Source organism: Cupressus sempervirens, chromosome 6, assembly GCF_028749045.1.
Source record: "Cupressus sempervirens isolate cs-2001-9-10 chromosome 6, ASM2874904v1, whole genome shotgun sequence".
Taxonomy (NCBI): domain Eukaryota; kingdom Viridiplantae; phylum Streptophyta; class Pinopsida; order Cupressales; family Cupressaceae; genus Cupressus; species Cupressus sempervirens.
In genome coordinates, this window is record NC_143123.1 from 539,691,933 (window position 1) to 539,714,251 (window position 22,319).

The following is a 22,319-nucleotide window of genomic DNA, read 5'->3' on the forward strand; positions in this document are numbered from 1 at the left end:
TTGGGTAAAATATCCATTTAGGATATTACACAACTCCTACAAGCATAATTACATTGATACTAGACCAAAAAATAATGTGCGGTAATCAGCTTTTGTTCTCCTAACCATTTCCATAATGAGATGAACATACACTAAAACAAAAAGGTTCCATCCACCCAACTATTGCATTTTCCCTCCACTTCTTGGAACTCATAAACCCCACAAGCTGTCATTTTTGTGCTTCAAATCATCTCAAACCAATTTGTATGGTTGTAAGTCACACTTCCTTATCATACGTGATGCTCCACATGAAGAATAGGCATAGGTAAGGGGAAAGGATAAATTCCCCAATGATAAAGCCACAAAACTCTCCCCTATCCTTGCAATTGTTGTTCGGCAAAGTTCGATGGTTATGGGTACGGGCATGGTTGTGTCATTTCATTGGCACCATGTCGGATGTTATAAATATGGCATACACTTATGTAATTAGCATCATGTTGGTATTGAACATTATTACTTTGTACGGAAGCATTTGATAAATGAATAATACTTTACTTTGTTAAGTCATGTTTATTTCCTATTCACCTACGGGCTGAACATTTGGCGTCATTGCCAGTTCGAATCCAAAGTGGTAGCGAATGGAAGGCCGAGGATAAATGGGAATACCTGTACCAGACAACTGGAAAACTAATGAGGACGAGACAACTCCTGGAAGGCGGGCACGAGGCGGCCCAGAATTTCCATATCATATACCGCGTAAGCCTTGAAACCTTCGTACAAAGAGAAGCCATGGAAAACGAGGTTACACAAGATATTGTGTGGGATGCCATGCATGCAAGCCCAAAAACGAACAGGTTCCTAGACCAACTCCCTATTTTTGCACAAAGCATACCTGTCACAGAAGAGATGCAGGGAAGAAGTGGAGCAAGAGGAACGTTGCCAACAAACCCTCAAAAAATTTTATGAGAGAGATGCACGGCGTAGCAAAAGTGAACCATGAGCTTTTGAGCCATGGTGCCAAGAGCACTCAAGAGTCTATAACTGTTGCATGAGTCAACCACATGATGTATACAAACTGAATAAATAAAAGAGTATTTTGTTTTGTTTTTTTTATAATGGTTATGTCAAATGCCCAACCTCTTAAATAAAAATAGGAACTTGAGGGAGGATATTGATGAATTATAATCTGTGCGTGGAGATTTAATCCAAGCCGAACGAAGGCGGCGACTAAGGAAACTTACCAAAGAACGGACTATAAGAATCACCAAGTGTGGTAGAAGGCAACCGCGCAGGGTGGCGTCAAAACCACCTAAGGGTGCCATAGATCGCCTGAATAGCGGCTACAGAGCAAGGAGTTGCTTGAGGAAACACGGCACAAATTAAGTGTGTTCAAGGAGACAAGGGAACAGTTTATACATTCACCCTATACACCACTGCGAGAGGGAACCCGTGAAGTAGGAAAGGAAGCAAAGCCAATAGAGGACACCGCGGCACAAGGAAGTGTCGAAGGGACACTGCACAGTGGTTAGAATAACCCGCAAGGACCAATTCTTAACAGTTCCGAGACACAATCGGGTGGTACATACAACTAATCATTAAAGGACAAGAACACAATGTCTCAAAAACAAAAACTCCCGAAGTTCACAGGCGACGAGAAGGAAGACCCCGTACGACATTGTCGTACATGTGAAACCATATGGACCGCCAACTCAGTCACAAATGCGGACGAGTGGTTGCAACAGTTTCTAGCCACACTATGGGGAGTAGTGGTGGATTGGTTTTTTGATATGGACAAGGCGAAGATCAACACATGGGACAATCTCAAAAAAGAATCTCAAGCGGAATTTCGACTACTACGAGATGACAACGAGGTTGTCGCCAAGATCTACAATTGCAAACAAGGGAAAAAGGAAACCATACGAGCCTACAATCGAAGCCTCAAGGATCTTAGCGGGATGGGTACTCAACCCACTGATGAATTAAAGAAATGGTGGTTCGTAGAAGGGCTCCGTGGGGCACTGAGAAAAAATATGAAGATAGTCCCGCGCACATCATACATAGACCTACAACCGTGCCATGAACTTGGAAAGTGAGGGCAAGACAGCAAAGAAAAAATAACTAGAAGAACATTCCATGCCATAGAGAAGAAAAGAAGAGTATCCCGTGGAGAAGAGGAGAGGAAAAACACAGACCCACAAAGAGGAAAGGGAAAAACGCGTTCTGAGAAGAGGAAAGAGAAAATGCATTCTGTAGAGAGGAGAGGAGAAACATAAGCACCTTCCACGGAGAGGAGAAAATGGAAGCATTCCACAATTTAAAAAACAAAAGTGCCACGAAGGGAGAAGGAAATATACACCGTGGGAGAGGGATAGAGAATACGGGAAGGCTGAAGCACGACATGTTGAGAAGAAGCAAAAAGAGAAGCAACCAAAAAACCTAACCGCCTTTGCTGCAATAAACAAGAGATCATTAATCAGTTGGAGTATGGAGTCTGCAAGGAAAAAGAGACAATGGAAGGATCAGTTGAAGGAGAATAGAGCCAAGATAGACAAGAACGCAAGAGTATTGGCCTTTGGAGTCCATGTTGTAGGGCCAGGAGCATCGAGTAGCAAGAAGCAGAAGGTGCGTCCTAAAGTGCAACCATCCACACAAAAGGCTGACTTTTCTCATCTCACAGTATAGTTTGAAGGGTTGAATAACTAGTGTTTTCCATATGGTTGTTTGAGACGATATTGAGAACTATGATTGAGACATACAGCAGGCACAGCAGAACAAGTACATTTGTATACAAGAAGCATGACTCACCATCTCCTTCAAAGCCCGCGATTTCACTAGGGTTCTTGGCATCCCTGGCCAAGGAGGCCGCAAAGTGGTAACTACGAACCACAAACTTCCACAAGAACGAAAGGAGTACTGGGTGAAGTTGGTGGGATGCGACCTCACGCCAGAGGAATTTGAGTCTATCATAAAGGGTACTAAGAGTCAAGGACTGCGACGGGACTTCATCCAGGAAGGCCACTGGCAATGTATCATGGATGTGATAAAGAGCAGATTAACCAGGGCGAGTATGGCTTCAGATATCACCCTGACAGATTACCTTCATGAATGGCATTATGAATGGTATGGTATATGATTGGGAAACCATCCTCGCTAATAGAGTGGAGTAATTCATGACACTGTAGCATTGCACATTCTATATGTCGCACCATGCTATTAGGTTGTTCCTTGAAGCGGCACTTCATCAAATCCCAACGGATGAGTTTGAAGTCCCACCGAGAGAAAGATTGGCGATGGGAGAACCCCCAGTATTCTACTAGAAGCATTTGGACACGGGTGGCATGATGGTCGGCCAGAGGAGGGTAATACAGAGCTTAGATGCCTACGATGACACAAATAGCGGATGGGAGGATACCACGGAGAGTGGTGGGACCGATTTAGAGGGAGATAGCACTTCAGCGAAGGTTGGGCATGTAGAAGCAGGGTCCCCACCTTAAACAATTTTCACGCATCCTCATTTGCCGACTTTCGTGCACTTGATAGCCACCACCCCCATGTCGCTTATTCCTCCATTCGGTCAAAGGCATGCACCCGTTATGACTCCACCCACGGCCATGGCAGTGAGCACAGTATCGGCTCATACGGAGGTGGTCAAGGAGCCATCCCAACTAACGACCCCTGAGGGAACTCTAGTCGTGGACATCCCTATTGATTCAGTTGCCCTTGATCTAGTAGTTGCATAGTTTGTGGAGATGCACTAGGCACCAGAACGCAAGCCTCAACTTCGACTAGACGTGATTGGCACAAAGAAAGTTGTCACTATAGCCTCATCCTTGCCAAACCCGTGATGTGGCCCAGCCAGCACAACCTGAAATCGAGTGTTGGAATACCCCAACCAACGCAACCTGAGGGTGTTGAAGTGATGGACCGAGCCAGTGTCTTCTTGAGACAGCAGTTTCGACTCACCTCTGCAGATATCGGCCCCTCGATCCAGTTCCCAAAGCGGGGAGAGGTATTGACAAGAGTATCTTCCATTCTAGAGCCATAGGAGTCAAGAGTACCACAATCTGAGGATGTGCCCGAAGATGAGGGGGTTGCACCAGAGGCAGGCATGGCTATCACAGAAGGGGTAGAGAGGGAGGTAAAGATAGCTACAAAGATGCTTACTCAGGACAGGGTGAACTATGGGTCAAATGAGGGGAGAGCCATGGCATACATTAGGGCCATGGAGGTTGTACTAGAGAGGTTGAATTATTGGACAGCGTGCTTTGATCCGTAGAAGGGAGTTGCAGTTGATCCAAGCTTATATCCAAAGGAGTTGTCTAGAGCGTTTCCGTTCTTGCTTTGAGGCTAGCGGGTGACCAACTATGGAAACATCAGAGATGCTGGCTGATCGGACTACAGAGCTCGAGTTGGGACCATGCGACACTACTATGGAGAAGCTTGCACATGAGATAGTAAGAGCGTATAAAGACGTCTACTATGCTCATCGGTGTGTACAGGTAGATAAAGAAGTAGACAAGGTTGCAGCTACGAGGTCCAAGGTAGTCGAGGTAAAAGCTTGAGAGGAGCTAGCTGCTGAATTGTCTAGTCAACAGGCAGCATGGTCAGCAGAGCGAGCCGCGTTCTTGCAGGATAAGGAAAAGGCTGAAAAAGGATTGCAAACAGCTCAGACTCAAGCTGTAGAAGCAACATTTCTACTCAAGGAGGTTGTGGAAGTCAACACACGGACACAGGACTTACGTATATGCAACAATCAGGTTTACAAGTTGTGCCAATTGCTGAACATGAAATATCCCTTTTCGGATATTTAACTAAAAAAAATGGATGTAAAAGTGCAGAGTTAAATCCGAACAGTAAACCAATATTCGATACAAATTTCAGAACCTTAACCGACTTGTAACCCGCAGATTTGCATACAAGGAAACTCATAAAACTTTGTTTTATTTCTCCAATATTCAGAAAGTACATATATAAACCAGGAGTTAACTCAAATAACCATCAAATGCGTTACTATATTATACAACAGCAATACAATAACATGCAACTATCCAAATGATCCAATCTTATAAACAGTAAAAAAAATCAGATTGGCAATATAGATAAAACCTGTAAGAAGGCTAGGTTTGCGTCCAACCTCCAAAGCTTCTTCAAGGGTTTGTGTCCTCAAAGAGATAACCAGTATCTATTTCCAACTCCCAGATTAATATTTGTTTTAAATATTATAATCTTCCTTACATCCCATGTGGAGTCTATTGTACCTTTATCACTTTTCCCAATGTGATGCATGCTCTTTTAAGCAATGTGGGATAAAGCATCTTTTTGTCCTTTAGTCACTTAAGTGAACATAGTACCTTTTTAAATAAAGTGACAAGTTAAATGAACTTTAATAGTCACTTAGTTAGTAAACCATATAATCATCAGGCATTAAAATAGCTGACCAAATGAACTCGGATAATCACGTGCAATAGCTCTAGGCGAGACGCTTCCAAACCAACACTGAGGTACCGAGAATACTATGTTTTGTTTACTTAGTAAAAATAGTAAGTATCCAAACAACCTACCAAAACTGCTATGATGGGTCTGAAACTGGAAATGTCTAGGCCAAACCTCGAACTAAACCCCGTAAAGAACCTTTTCGCCCTCGAAACCTAGGCGAAGTGAGTTGGCAACATAGAACTATAATGTCCTAGAAAAAGGGGACATTTCAAAGCCTCCCTTCTCAAAGATTGCTTGCCCTCAAGCAATCTGCTCATACCTGTAGAAACCAAATGCCAGGATCCCATACTCGCCTTGAGAATGAGATTCTACTCCTCAGCCAATGTAACCCCGCATGCATCATCCCAAATCCAGAATGGTGAAACAATACCAAAGGAATTGATGTGCCAAATGACTGAATGCCAAGATCCCAAGGCTCACCATTAAGGGAGACCAATTGCCATATGTTGCTGCCCTTGTATCAATACCCTCAATCAAAATGAATGTCTCACTCCTTAAGTGACCCTGCGAGTCTCTACTATCAAGTGAAGATGGCAGCTCAGCAATATACCAATATCCACCACAAGATGATAACACCCAAACTCTCCTCCTAGCTCCCCGACAAAAGGCAATACATAAGGATGCTCCCCTTGGATCCCAAGTGAGAACTCGTGCGCTGTCTGAGATACCACTGACCAACCCCTATAATATCGGCACCACTGTACCACTCTTGCAATATCTGTACCGATGACAATGACAAATCTGGCCAATCTGACTCCGCCACTATATCACCCTGGTGGAAATGGAGTAATCCTAATCTTTGGGACTCTAATGTGTCAGAAGGTTGAAACACACAGATCATAGTCCTATGACTATGTAACAACACAACATAATCCACCAGATGTTAGATACGATTAACACCTGGATCCCCGATCACCCAATACATCGTGTCAAACCTGTCACCACCTAGATCCCAAAACAATCGAACCCCACATCCATTCGCCATATAGAGATAAAAAATATCTGGGAGCATCTATAACACAACATCTCTCTACAGCTCCCGCTAAACTCCCATGGATATGTTAACTAGCCAAACCATCATGCCAACTGACACCATAGTCGTCCTGTAACCATGTACCCATAAGAAAACTTTGTGACATAGAAGTAGCAAACCATGTTGGATACATATCAACATGATGTATAACTGACAGCTTTCCCTGCAAGTAATCCCTCACAAACAGCTGAGATGGACGCTTGTAGCTGCTAATTCCACCTTTTGAAGATGGTGAATACCCATCCCACAAAGGATGGTATAATTTCGGAACCAATCCACACCGAAGTATCATCAAGTCCTCCGTGCGCAGGTCAAAAGAAAAATGATGAGCACTCCTCACTGTGTAATCGCGATAAAATGCTCCAACCTCTATTAATGGCTCATTACTAAAAACACTTGAATCAAGCAATTGATCCCTCTGACTCTGAAAAACAACAAGTCGACAATCAAAATCAACTGCATGGAATGAAGTGACAGATTTGCTCCCAGGAGATGGAAACAAATCAACATGAGAGCTATATTCCCAACCAGATGACACTCTGCAAATGCCCTGTGTGGATGACGGAGTAGCATCGTGTACTACCACACAACTCTTAGGAGAATCCACCATTGTGACACAAGAGCTATCGGTAAATTGTCCTGTATCAACTGTCACAATACTAACCTTGGGAGAACACAATACAACTAGTGGTTCTCTACTGTTCTCAACCAAAGCACTCATCCCAGCTGAAACCTTTGTACCTATATCTATGATAGATGTAACCACATCCCCACTACAACCCGTGGATATAAGATCCTTATCAACTGCCTCTATATGTAACTATACTATATCTACTGTTGGTCGAGATTGTGCGAAACTCAACTCCTCTATAAGCTTCTCAATCTGTAATTGTGACTCTTGAAGGGCCAACTGGGCACTCTGCAACAAGTCCTAGTCACCTCAAGCTCATGAGTGAGCTTATCAACCTTCTCCTCGTTTTCCTGCAATGCAACATAACAAATGCAATCCCACTCGAGAAGAAAATCTCTATCTGCAAGTAGATGTAGGTAATTTTGTTTCATCATTCCAATTGCCTCTCAGAGTGCATGTATTTCTGCAAGGGAAAAAACACTATCACCATGCTCATCTGTCAAAGGAGTACCCCAACCATAGGTGACCAATATTTGACGAGCAACATCAAAATGCTTAACGGATGTGGCAACCATCCTGTCATTAACCTTCAATTGGCTTACTAAATGATGATCCCCTTGTGACGAAACATTTCCACACAAATCTTCCAATTTGTCATCCGCACTGTAATATGAGGCTGAACCAATGTCACTCACCATATGATAAGCAGCATCGTGTATGCTATCATCTAGGCACTCAATATCTAGGGTTTTGTTGCTATGCACCTCATAAGATGGCTCAACTGGTGAGGTAGAAATTGCTGATATAACAGTATCTTCACGCACTTCCACTTCCAAGGTGACTGTGTGTCCATCCACATCATGATCTTGGGATTCATCGTCATCAAATGAATTTTCTGATTCGTTTCCTAAGGTCTGATTTTTGTTCTCCATAAGGTCAGTTGTATGATGGTCACTAACTACTGGGAATTCATCATAGAGGCTTCTAGATACTATAGAGACCTCTTGTTCCTCTTTCTCTTTGTTCTATGATGTAGTCCTCTTAACAATGGAAACCATAAATCGTGCCACTTTGTCTAGTTTTGTGGGGTCTAAAATCAATTCATTCATCCTTTTTTTATTTTCATCCAACCTTTTCAAACTTTGTTTAAGCTTCTCCATATTCTTGTCCCACTGCTTCTAGGTTCTTGAAGTAAACATGATTAACTATCTGATTCAAAGGTCCAGTTCACTGTAATAAACTTCACAAATAATCAGAATATAGATATTATGACTGATAGAAATTTTGACAAACAGTTGTTACACAACCAGCCCCTTTTCAATGTTAATACTTTATTCATACAATAATGTCCCATTGAATGAAGTGACTATATCAACCCAAGACATCGTACATTTCCAGGAAATACATCTTCAGTTTTGAATACAAGAAACGATGCTACGTATTTCGTTCATATTATGTAGTCACTGGATACCATTGTACTATCATCTATTGGATTTGAATTTAAAACGTCTACTGCTGGTGAAGTCTGAACCTGTGAGTACTGATGCAATTCGTAGCAGGCCCTTGACTATTGTTAGGAGGCTCCAATTTAGAACTGATGGCACTTAATTTATGCCTAAATATTATTTCGTTCACATACTGGTCGATAACCCCCGAGAAAGTCTGATGACTTTGTGTGTTGATGACAGTTTAATATGTGCAAGTAATGTTTGAAATCAAGGCTCAGTAGTTGACAAACAGTAGTTTTTCCAGAACCAGTTCCACACACAAGAAGCACAGGCTCACGCTACTCATAGCAACACTCCACAAGATAGAATAATCTTCTCAAGCTTTTAGTGCTCACAATTTTGCCGAGAGCTTCCAAACTGTTAGATGACAAAGACAGGTTTACAATCTCCTGCGACAGAATGACTTGTCTTCTCTTTCCCAGCCGGCAATCTCCAACTGTGCATACACGTCCAATGTACCACTCCAACGTTATGTATGATGCCGTCTTCCCTTGTACGAATGCAGTATATCACTATTGCCTACTAGTCACCAGATAGTCATGTGTCTTTTTGCAGTCCTCGACTAGTCACAATAATCTGCAAATAGTAAAACGTTTTTTTTTTTTTCCTCTCCTGTTGGTGCAACCCATGAGCTAACATCAATAACCGACTACTCTGGGTGTCGCATTAACACTGCTGTAATGATCTTTGCTGAGCTTTCTTTTAATACATACTGCTGATCTATGTATGAAGGAATTTTTGTCAAACAGTTCATATGCAAGTTTTAATAATGTTTCTATGTATATTCCTATGATGAGTCTCAAAATTTCATATTGCATGAGCACCGAAATTTTGTGAAACAATTTTGGTGCACACTCAGGGACATTTAAATAGTTTTTCCCAAATACATATTTGAACAGCAAAAAAAAAACTAAATTTAAATCCACCAACTGTACTGAGCGGAGTTTGTAATTAAATCAAGATAGATAATGACCAAACGTGGAACTATTTATGCAATGGTTATCAAGGTCAATACACCTTCCCAACCAACACAACGATGATCAAACCGAAGAATACATTATTTCACAGTCTTGGCAATGTTAGTCTTCGAAATTGGAACTGATCCGAACCTGGTAGTTTGCCTTCTTCACACACAGACGTAGACACGACCTCCTGTACACGTGGTAGGACTGTCTTCAATGGCGACACCTGTCTATATTCTTTGTATCTCACACTATGCTGCTAGATATTCAACACGTTCACGCCCTACTGCCCTCGTGGACAACTCGTAAGCCAAAGACCCGACTTCATGAATGTAGTATGCTGGTCGATAGGAAGAACCCTACGCCTGGCGATGTATTCACAGGAGTTCTCCACAATGGTTAATGTCGGTCATACGTGCTTAGTTGTTTGACGTGAAAGCCTCAAAATGAGGTCGTAGCCTAGCTCCAATCTCCACGAAAGTTCAGTCACTCGTAACTCTTACACAATAATTTGTGAAAGACCCGCCTTGCCGTTTTAAAAAAAACTGACAATGAAAACCCCCTTTAGCCGCTCATGTTAATAGAGTATTCCTACTGATTCACTCGAGCACTATAATCCTCCATTTCTTGCCCTTATTCTAAACCGATTTTCTACTTCAATGAAAGACTAGGTTTTTGTCCAGCCTCAATACAAATTCTTTTTCCGAGGTGTTTCGTCCTTAGAAAAGCCAGTCACATTCAGGCAACCAGCAATTTATCAAATCTTTTGATTCAATTTCTTATGTCTGGATAAAACTTCACAGGCTGGCAAGAAAACCAGCTCTAATACCACTGAATTATCCCTTTACGGATATTTAACTAAAAAAAACTAGATGTAAAAGTGCAGAGTTAAATCCGAACAGTAAACCAATATTCAATACAAATTTCAGAACCTTAACCGACTTGTAACCCGCAGATTTGCATACAAGGAAACTCAGAAAACTTTGCTTTATTTCTCCAATATTCAAAAAGTACATATATAAATCAAAAGTTAACTCAGATAACCATCAAATGTATTACTGTATTATACAATAGCAATACAATAACATGCAACTATCCAAATGATCCAATCTTATAAACAGTAAAAAAAGTTGGATTGGCAATATAGACAAAACCTGTAAAAAGGCTAGGTTTGCATCCAACCTCCAAAGCTTCTTCAATGGTTTGAGTCCTCAAAGAGATAACCAGTAACTGTTTCCAGCTCCCAGATTAATATTTGTTTTAAATATTATAATCTTCCTTACATCCCATTTGGAGTCTATTGTACCTTCATCACTTTTCTCAATGTGATACACGCTCTTTTAAGCAATGTGGGATAAAGCACCTTTTTGTCCTTTAGTCACTTAAGTGAACATAGAACCTTTTTAAATAAAGTGACAAGTTAAATGAACTTTAATAGTCACTTAGTCAGTAAACCATATAATCATCAAGCATTAAAATAGCTGACCAAATGAACTCAGATAATCACGTGCAATAGCTCATCGGAAAGCTCTCGGTGCGACGCTTCCAAACCAACACTAAGGTAACAAGAACACTGTGCTTTGTTTACTTACTAAAAATAGTAAGTATCCGGACAACTTGCCAAAACTGCTCTGACGGTCTGAAACTGGAAATGTCTGGGCCAAACCTCGAACTGAACCCCGTAAAGAACCTTTTCGCCCTTGAAACCTAGGCAAAGTGAACCGGAAATACAGAATTATAATGTCCTAGAAAAAGGGGACATTACAAAACATTTCAGGGACGCAACCTCCTCCCTAGTCTATGTTTGTTCCTATAATTGTATGTTGTCTCCTAATTTTGTTAGTTTTGAGTTGCTAGTGTTGAAATTTAAGCCCAGAAAACCATGAAAATAACCAGACATAAGAAAGAGACAAAAACTGAACTAGAGAACACCAAAAATATCCTGGGAAAACCCTTCAAAAATGAAGGGAAAAACCCAACCACACAACACAAAAATATCTTTATTGAAAATGAAATGTTCAAGTGTACAATATCCTTTGCATGATGCAAATATATAACAATAGGAAACTGTTCACATGATAACCGAAAAGGTCTCTTGAGATTCCTATAACTCCTATAATTAATTATGACTCTTCAAATATTCATGCCTCAATGCATGAGAATGGCACATGTCATTTACATTTAATATTACAAATTAAAACTTAAGTGTCTTTTTCAGTTGAACGTAACAATAACGGTAATAACATTCATATTTCCAAAGATAAAGATCTCTATCGCAGCTGCCATTTTCAACAGCCAGGAGATGACTTTGCTTTTTTGGGGGGATGATGTTGTCCGGCAAACTGGGTAGTTAGGTGATTATGGGTACGGAAACGGTTGTGTTGTTTCATTGACACTGTGTCAGATGTTATAAATATGGCATACACTTATGTAATTGGCATCATGTTGGTATTGAACATTATTACTTTGTACGAAAGCATTTGATAAATGAATAATACTTTACTTTGTTAAGTCATGTTTATTTCTTGTTCACCTACAAGCTGAACAGCAATGGCCATGAAAGATGCTAGACCCCAACACTACTCTCGAACTTATTGGTTCATAATCCAGTTTGCCTCTTTTGTAGTTACCCAGCTCAAGATACCACTCTAGAAACAAGGACGCAATATCTTCATTGGTCGTATATTTGTAGTTTCCCTTCAGAAATTTGTCCCCCAAAACAATGGACACCATGTACATGAATACAGCATCTTTGAATTTGAAGATGTGCTTCAACCTTTCTTCTAAGACTTCCCTAGAAGGCAACAACAATTGCCTAATGAGATTTTTTTTCAGGACTGGTGAGAATGAAATGTAAATTTGTTATTATTAATGTTAATTTGTTATTAATAATAAATATACCAACTTTACCAATCAAAAATTATTATAAATTCTAGTTCACAATTTTGAAAATTATTGACACCCCATCATTCGAGGGCAAAGACAAAAACATTTCTTTATTGAGATAATATCAGTCATGCAGAAGAAGCTAACAATGAGGATTTAAAGATTATAAAGCTCCAAGGGTTTTCCATCAGATTGATAAAGAATTCAATTAACAAGATTAAAAATCAACATTGCTTGAGGGCGAGCAATCTTGGGTGGCGTGGACTATAATAAGCACTTTTTGAAGTAAGGTTTGACAATTAAAAAAATGATAAAATTAAAACATGAAAGAATTAAAAATAAAACTTAAATTAAAAATGTTTTAAAAAACTATAAGTTAATAGAACATAAGTAAAATTTAGTTAAGTTTAATGAATGATCAAAACACGTGAAATGAAAAGTTGTCATTCCCTCAAACATGGGATATGTATACATAGAAACATACCTATATGTACATATATGCATGAGAATATGAACTGTTATATATAAATGTATATGCAAAAAGATGAATATTAAAAGATTAAGTTATATTTGTTCAAGCTTCTATGTTTTGCATCATAATGAAATTAAATATGCTTCAAGGATATGCTTATGAATCCTTTTCAATCGCTTAATCAATTAGTCAATCACTTAAACGATCAATTTCAACTAATCATCAAATCATCTTATCTCTTATTTATGATCGATCGAGCATATCTACATCTCTAATATCAATCAACCCTCTTGTCTACCACCAACATTCTTCACTTCTTACTAACTATTATTTTCTTACATCCTATTTCATCTTTCATCTAGCAATCTTCTTTATCTTTCAAGAGATCATTCGGAGTTTTAGTGCATAAACAATCTCTTGAGGGAGCATCCTACCTCCATCTCACATTCTATTGGGCCATGTTGGGGCATGACCTAAGCTGATTTTTTTCTAAATTTTCTTTGAAACACTTAGAAGCACATTGTCCCAAAGAGGTGTGAAATGTATACAATACAAATCGTCCAACACCTATGAACGACATTATTAGCATGTGTAAACTCTATTTAAGAGTGCTTTGTTAATACAATTTATTAATCCGACTTTTAACAATTCCAATGACCTCTCCTCTTTTTACATAAATGACAAAGGGTATTCGGGCTAACTAAATAAGGCAGTGAATAGCTGGCCCAAAACCAAAGCTTCTTATGAAGAACTTAGTGAATGGATGAGATTGACATCACTCTGAAATTGTCTCTTATGTACTTGAAGGTCACTTTGAAAAAGGCTTTGAAAAGATGTCTGAGGTCTACTCTTCTATACCAACATACTCCAACTTAACCTGTTGCTCAACCACTTGCTCTGTTAAGAAATAATACTTGATTGGAATATGATTTTTCCTTGAGTGCGTAACCAGATCCTTTAAGAGGTTGATTACGCCCATACTGGAATGCTCATATTCAATCTTAATATCCTTTAATGCATGTTTCATTCATAGAACCTATGTGCAAGAAGCTATTGCTACAATATATTCTACCTCTATTTTAGGTAAAGAAACTGAAGCATGTTCCTTACTCAAATTGGATACCAAACTATAACAAGGGAAAATGTTGCTCCAATTGTGCTTTACAATCAACACTACCAATCTAATCTACATTTGTATATATTGTAAGGGTGAAATCTTCACCTCTTGGATACCAAGACCCAAAATCCATAGTACCCTTTAGATATTTAAATATTCTTTTGATAGCATATGCATGAGTTTCTTTTGGGGCTTCTTGAAAGTGTATCACCAATCCTACTGCTTGTACAATGTCAAGTCTTGTAGCTATCACATATAATAAACCTTCAATCATGGGCCTGTCGATTCCCAAAACTGCAGATTAGAAATCCAAGAGCCTAGCACTTCTCCGATAGGATTCCGCAATCAATTTTGGCCAACGAACAAGAATCACCTTGATTCCCTTGCACATCAGGCTCCGCTACACCTAGGTGGGTAGACCTTCTCCTCGAACCTGATTACTAAGTTCAGATAAAGCAAATTTAAGCTTTGGAGTTCTCCGGCTGGCAAGGGCCTTGCACTCTATTAAAATGAAATTGAATGCTAATTGTTTGAATTGACTAAATTGCATAAGGTTTTAACAATGGATTTGAGGTTTGTAAGAAGTTATAGATTTTCTAACTTCAATAATTAAAAGTCCAGTGCCTTTGCTCATTCATGCAATAGAGTCAACTTCAGTGAAGATTATCACATACAACTTTATAAAGTTCTATGCACTAATACTGTCAACAATTTAATAATCAAGATGCGACAAACCAAATATGTATGCAATCTTAAATTAGTCCAGATTGAGCTTTAACTCCTCTGGTAGGGAGACAAACTGGACATAGATACTAAAACAATTTGATATTTCACTATATCTATGATGATCACATTTAAGATGCTAAATGACTGTGTCCACTTATTTGATATTTAAATTGTATACAGAATTCAAAAAATGATTATAAAGGACAAATCATCTACAGTTTAATTCTCCATGCCTTCAATATAAACAAAAAGCATAAAAAGGCTTTTATTTAATCATTAAAATATAATAAATAAATTTATTTTACAAAGTCATATTTAAGCTCCTTATCCCTCCATACAAAATAATTATATTTGTTTTTCTTCTCTAGAATGTTTTTTCCGAATATGTCTCGATGTTTTATCTCTGCCACTATATATATCCCATTTTTCTAAAATTGTGACTTTTCAAAAAGTAGTATTACACCTCTTATTAATTAATTGCACCTCTTCATTTTATTTCATCTTTTAATATATGAGACTTTAATCATATTTTGACGTCTCTAATATTATAATAAACAGACCCATTGACCATTTTGATTATTAGGCTACAATTCTCTTACCGTCAACTCATATGGAGATTGTTCAAGTCACAGCACAATATATCCAAAAGCAAAATTATTTCAATTACTAGTGATATCGAAGGCAGCTATTGTGAATTTCCTTAATCGCATCTTTCCAACTTTTGACTTTAATTTATTTGATTTGGCCAATACATCCTAAAGGTTATCGGCTATTATTTATATCATTGATGCTTAGCAAATCCTTGCCATATTAATTTGTTATCTTGTTTAATATATATCTTCATGGGAGACACCATATAATGATCTGGGAAATATTTCAATTTTATGTGAGAAGGCCACTGCAAAACCCCCTTACTTCAACACGTAACATAGTTGTCCGCAGGTTTTCGACATTCATTAGTTTCCACAAATCATATATGTCCTTTTCTAGCATTTATTTCTTATACCATACATTGGCGGCAACACAATAATGGCTCTTAAGTGACTTCTAACGATATATGCAATTCTCCTCGAAATCTGTTGCTGAAGATATTTTGTTCTCATGGATTCATAGATATGAATATATTGATTTAGATTGTCATCTCATCATCCTGTGTGTTGGGAGTCCTTAACATACTATTCTTTCATGCTTGTGTATTCATTTTGTTTGTTCATTATAAACTATACTAGAGTTGTCGGGTTTCTTCCTTTTGATGAAGATGTCATCTTAGCCCTTTGAAATATAAAAAATTACATGACCTTCAAACTCCTAGCAGCACCTCATGTGAATGGAACTCCAGATTGGTATTGTGCACACATCCAGGTGATGCTGATAGGACAACAAAACTGTCAACTGCATGGAGTCACTAAGCAGAGACCACGTGTGTTAGCAAGGTTATTAGCTTTTTGCATGTATTATACCATTGTATTTACTTCCATCAGGTGAACATGTATCGACAGAATCACAATTCACTGGATTTGACTAAAAAACTCATCTGAGAACAAGTGCATATGACTTCTTCATGGTGTTGAGATACACTGCAGAAATCATATGAGATTTGGAGTGTAATGTCCCCATTTTTAGCAAGTTCTTGCAATTCCAGATCAGTTCACCATCACAACCCTCATGAGCCGACAGTGGGATTTTAGGGTCTTAGTTGTATGGTTATAGGATTTCCAACAACCTATGGTGTGTTTTGGCTCCATTTGAGGGACTTACTATTTATAGTAAGTCAATCTGTTGGTTTCGATGAGCTCCGTTGAGTTAGAGGAGTTGGGGGATGCTCTCAGTTTTTATTTCAGGCTTCCGATTTGGACTCCAAGAATCTTGGAGGGAGCATCTATTTATAGTAAGTCACCTCATTGGGTTCATTCATCGTCTTTCGTCATCACAATCACTTTGGTGTTCTCAGATTTCAATTCTGATGCTTCTTCAGTTGTTTTCACAAGACGGGTGAATTATTATTATTATTCGTCTAAATACGTTGAAGTTGTTATTTTTGTTGGTGTTGTTGGTTGGTCACCTCGATATCATAGCTCCTTGAAACCAGGATGAAAAGTTTTAAATCGTGGGAACAAGAAACAGTGGCCTTGCATGTCAAAATATTGAGCTATGGTGGAAAAGGTCATTTTTTGAGCCAAAAGCAATTAATAAATTATATTAATGGCACTTTATCATATTTTAATGTTGTGCAGAGGAAGTTTCTTAAGGGAAGTTCTTTTGGGAAATAGGTGTCATTTGGAGATTATAAATATGAGGACATTTGATGAGAAAAGCATCCAATTATTGGATTATCTTATCTTTCTTTGTTGTCCTTGTGACACTTCTGAAGTACTGATTTTTGTGCCCTTGTTGAAGTATAATGGTTTGGTATCTATAGCTGAAGTATTTTAAGTTCAATTTGAGATTGCTTGGCAAATTGTGCTAAGGTATACGATTTGTCATTTCTCCTACTGTGTTAACTGTTGCTAAGGAAAAGTTTAATTTTTCTTGTTGTTGGAGGTTGTTTTGGAATTTGTGAAGAGATTCACTGGAATTGTTATATCAAATTGTGTGCTAGTTAATTTGGAGTTGGTTGAGCGCCAATTTATATCTGTTGTTGGGTGTTATTTTCTATCTGCACTTTGGGAGCAGCATTTTCCAAATCTGCAATTGCATTTGTTTGTCGAAGAATTCTTTGTTGCTGCTACTCTTCATTTCAGAGGGTTTCAAGGCATGTCTTACCAATAAGTTCATGGATTGTAACTTCTAATTTTTCTAGGTATTGTTGCTTTAGATAATAGGGGATATTTTATCAACTAGGTTGTTGGTATTTTGTGAAAATACTCAATATCTAAGTTGATATTGAAATCTTGAATTTTTCAATTGTATATTCCCTCTATAATATCTAAATATTTGAGTTGAAATTATTATTGCAAAATCTTTTCATTTTCTGCTATATTCTTGTATCAAAATTTCAAAATCTCAAGAAAAAAAAAAAAATCAAATCTTCAGCACATACTGTTTGAGAGCCAACAGAGTTTATTTCAGTGGTATCAGAGCTTGCTTGCAAAGTGTTTGACGAAATGTCAAACAACTGAATTATAAAAGAATTTGGTGTTTGACAAAGTTATAACCGGTTGGGGTTATTACATGGAGCCAAATGCACCATCCATGCTTTGTCTAACGTTCACCAGGCCTTCTTCATTGTGAAAAAAGAGAGTCCATCTGCAATGAAGCTTGTTTGTCTCTCTGCAGCATACATCTAACATGATATCTCTACCCATCCTACTCCAAATGCCACTATAACAAGGTAAACTATATAAAAGCATATTGAGGCATTGTACTGTTTTAACCCTATTTGGTTCATGACTTTAGAGAACAGTAGCATGTAGACAAGAATGAGAAGACCAGTTCCAACTACTCCAAGTGTTCCAACAAGTGTGAGAAGACGATCAAAACCATCTGCAAAGGAGAAATCATCGTACAGTGTTTTCTAAGGTATTATATCATTTCTCATTTCTCGTATTTCACAATCCATTCCTTAACTATAACATCTACAACTTCGAGTGGCTATTTTGTTATAAGAACATTCACCCTTTTGTTGTAATGCTTCCTTTTGACATACATAGTTGGACTGTAGTTAAAAATGCTTGCTCTTCTCATTCAGCTTTTGCAACCATGTGTGACAAATATAATTTATTTCTCCAAGCCCATTGTTCTATCATTCTGGAGCTTTAATATAGGCTCAAGTGGATATCAACAAAGTCTAAATTCATTATATTCATCAAACTTTTTCTCTAATGGATACCCATATTTTTTGCAAAAAATAACAGCTCCGTCAGGGCCTATATAAAGTTCGGTTAGCCTTTGGAAGATTCATCATCCTTACTAAATTTGCAAACTATAACCATGGGATTACTCATTGGATTGCAATCTTCCATCCTAAATTCCTTCAACATCTCCTTAATATGCTTGGTTTGTGAAATAAATATGCCTTCATTTGATTATGAAATTTGCAACCCAAGAAAGAAAGAGAACTCCACAAGCATTGACATTTCGAAGTTCTTTTGTCTATTTGTGACAAAATCTTGGCACATCTTTTCTTTGCTACTATCAAAAATAATGTCATCTACATAGACAACAAAAATCAACAAGCTATCTCTAACATTCTTGATATAAAAATTGCTATTCACAATTCCCCTTTCAAAGCCTCTCATGAAGATAACTATAGAGTCTTGACTACCAATCCCTTGAGCTTGTTTTAATACATAATATGTCATTTTTGGCATGCAAACATAGTCCTCATTCTTTCACATCCATGTGTAGACTTTAAAGTTCTTAACTAGTAAGGGCTAAAAACATCCTTATAGATTCTATATGAGCAACAAGTGCAAAGGTTTCTTCAATATCAGTTTCCTCAACTTCAGCATATCCTTTGCACACAAACCTTGCTTTGATTCTTACAACTTGGCTATCCTTGTTCAGTTTATTTCCACAAACCCATTTAGTACTAATGACATTCTTGTCCTTAGATCTTGGGACATGTTCCCAAAATTCATTCTTCTCCATTGATCCAATTCCTCTTCTATGGCCCTTATTCAAAACAAATTTTCACTTGCTTCTATAAAGCCCTTTTCTATTTTGGATAGCAAGAAAAATTGCATGCTCTATTGTGTTAGCAAGCCTCCTCGCTTGAATCTCTATATCATTGTCCCCAACGATCAAGACTTCTAGAAGGTTCTGATGGAGCCCAAAATTCTAGTCACCATTTTTTATCTATAAGAGTGAGAAAACATGAAGGATTTCTTAGCGTGAAACATTGGCAAATGACTAACAATCAAAGTGCAATCCCAGCACAATGAAGGCTATTCTCAAAGCCATGAGATGTAGAGTTAGACCATACAACCATCATAAATATCCAGTACAACAGGTTGCACCAAATAAAAACAACATCAATAAGCAGAAAGTGGTGGAATTAGCATAACTCTCCTAAGTTTAATTTCATTGGAAATATTCATGGGGTCTACTATCATGCCAAATCAATTGTATAAGCATAAAGAAAGGTGAACAGCAGATTACCATACATCAAACAAATCAACATCAATCATATTACCGAAGAGCAGTAAAGTTAAAAATCAGATGTTTATTCGATGAGCCCTCACTCAGTCATCTATACTCAACAAGCAATATACAAATCAAGATTTGTATAAAAGTTTATTACAGTATCTAATACACACAAAGATAAGTGTGTTGGCAGCCAATGCATACTTTAAAATGCAAACTTTTGACTCTTTACATGCAGATATAAAAGAGGTATTTTGAGATCAAAGGCTTATTCCAGCAGGCATGGCAATCACTCTTGACATGTCTTAAGTATACAGGAGGAGATAGCATATATACATCATTCTGAATATTAAGTGTTTCCAGCGAGCAAAGAGAGATACAGGTGGATAGTTCAGTAAAACGGTGACTCGTATCATATATACAATATAGACCTCTGCATTGCAGTTTATAAAGTCTGTAGTTGAAGTTAGTGATAAGAAAGTTTCAGGATTCAAAATAAATAACATATCAAATATTATCATTATAAAGAAACACAACTATGTTACAAAAACTGACAGACATAAGTCCCTACCATGAATGATAATCTGAAGACACGAAGTGACACAAGAAATTGGGATGAGATTCGAAGCCTGGGATGATATAAAAGACAAAAAAATGGGACATATTCAGAGTTTCGGGGAACGCACAATAACAAAAAATTAGTCAATATCGAGAGCGTTTCTTCAAATGGAAGTATAGATGAATATTTGAACACTAATATTGCTTGAGTGGATCTTAAAAAAATTGATATTAGATGATGATAGGTGGGATGATGTGGAGTATGTGTTGGATTTCACCAAGCCAATCATGTCCATGCTTTGCTTTGCTGACACTGATGAGCCGTGCCTCAAGGATGTCTATGATGCCATAGACACCATGTTGGAGAGGATAAAAGTGGTCTGATATAAATTTTAATTTATAAAACATTCCTCTATCATTGTTTATTGAGAGATATCTAAAAAAATTATCGACATAACCTACATCAAGATAACTTACATGAACATCATTTCATATCCAAGGTGATACAAAGAAGAAAGAAAGATCTTGACAACACCTTTTATAAAAGGGTGGAAGCAATTGTTCTCCATCGCCCAAACAAAATGACCACACCTCTTCACCTCCTTGCCTATGCTCTCTCTCCCAAATACTATAGCTTAGAGGTACTCACTATTTTTTGTAGAGTACCACCATATGGTGATACTAAGGTTGCTAGTGTGTACAAGATAAGATAAGATAAGATAATGATATTAATGTCCAATAAAAGACCAAAAAGAGGTCTATGGGACTGAAAGATTCCTATATTCTGCACCACTTCATTCTCTTTGATGAGTTTCTAGTTGTCATTTGAAAACTTGATGTGATCAAGCTTTTTCTCGTTTGAGTTGTCGTAAATTCTCCTTTGTAGATTGGCACATTCTGGAGTCTCTAACACTTTAAAAAACCTTCTCGATGGTGTCCGGATGTAATCTCGAAACAACTTTCCATCAGCACTTTTAACTCTCTTTTTTTCAAGCAAAGAGCTTGGTGCATTCCCACACAAACTCAAGTTCTCAAACAACCATTGGGAAATGGAGACCAAATGAATTACTGCTTCTTTTGATTCGAAGCACGCCTTCTTTACTTGATGTCTTCATTCTTTGCAAAAATTGTAGCATATCTTGACTTGCTGCAACATGAAAGTTTCAATGGGATTGAATCCATGAAAGCTTTGAGATTTTGACAATGGATAACAAATCTATGAATAAACAAGGTGTTCAAAGTATTGATTAGATACTCATGGAACACATGTGATGGTTGGAAATGAACTGGAAAGCATATGTTAATAGATGGGAAGGACCAAAGTCAAACTTTGAAAGATGAATTGCATGTGGGCAATGATGGGTTTTTGTGTAAATGGCCAAAAATGCAAGCTATGCACACAGGGATGCGTGCAAATGAAGATTTTGGTATTTAAAAGAGTGACCTTTTACCAAAATTGAGTTCTCTAGAGGTAATTGCAGGTGGTAATTACTTGAAGTACACATATAATTAGATTCGGAGGATGTAATTGCATGTGTTGGAAAATGGATGAAATATGCATTGACATGGAAAAGTGAAAAGTGAAAGGATGTGGATGCACTTGCATTCTTGGGAAAAATTCTTCAACTTTCTTCCAAAAAGAAAAGGAAACCAAACAAGCAAGCAAACAAAAAGAAAAAAATATGCACAAAACAAATAACATATCTTTTGCTATTAACTCGAACATGACAAACCTCAAGATACAATTTTGTTTTTAGAGTTTGGAGAAGTTTCAAGCATTGAAAAGAGAATATTTCATCTTATTTATAAAAAAAATGCAAAATATATGGCATGCCTTTGAACAAATGGACAAAGATAAGCCAAAAT

The 22,319-nt window shown here is 37.8% G+C and overlaps 1 protein-coding gene across 2 annotated transcripts in view; it reads right to left on the reverse strand.

Moving 5' to 3' along the window:
• Positions 1–22,319, reverse strand: part of LOC149553384 (uncharacterized) — a 116,785-nt gene that overhangs the window by 21,760 nt on the left and 72,706 nt on the right. The window lies entirely within an intron of this gene.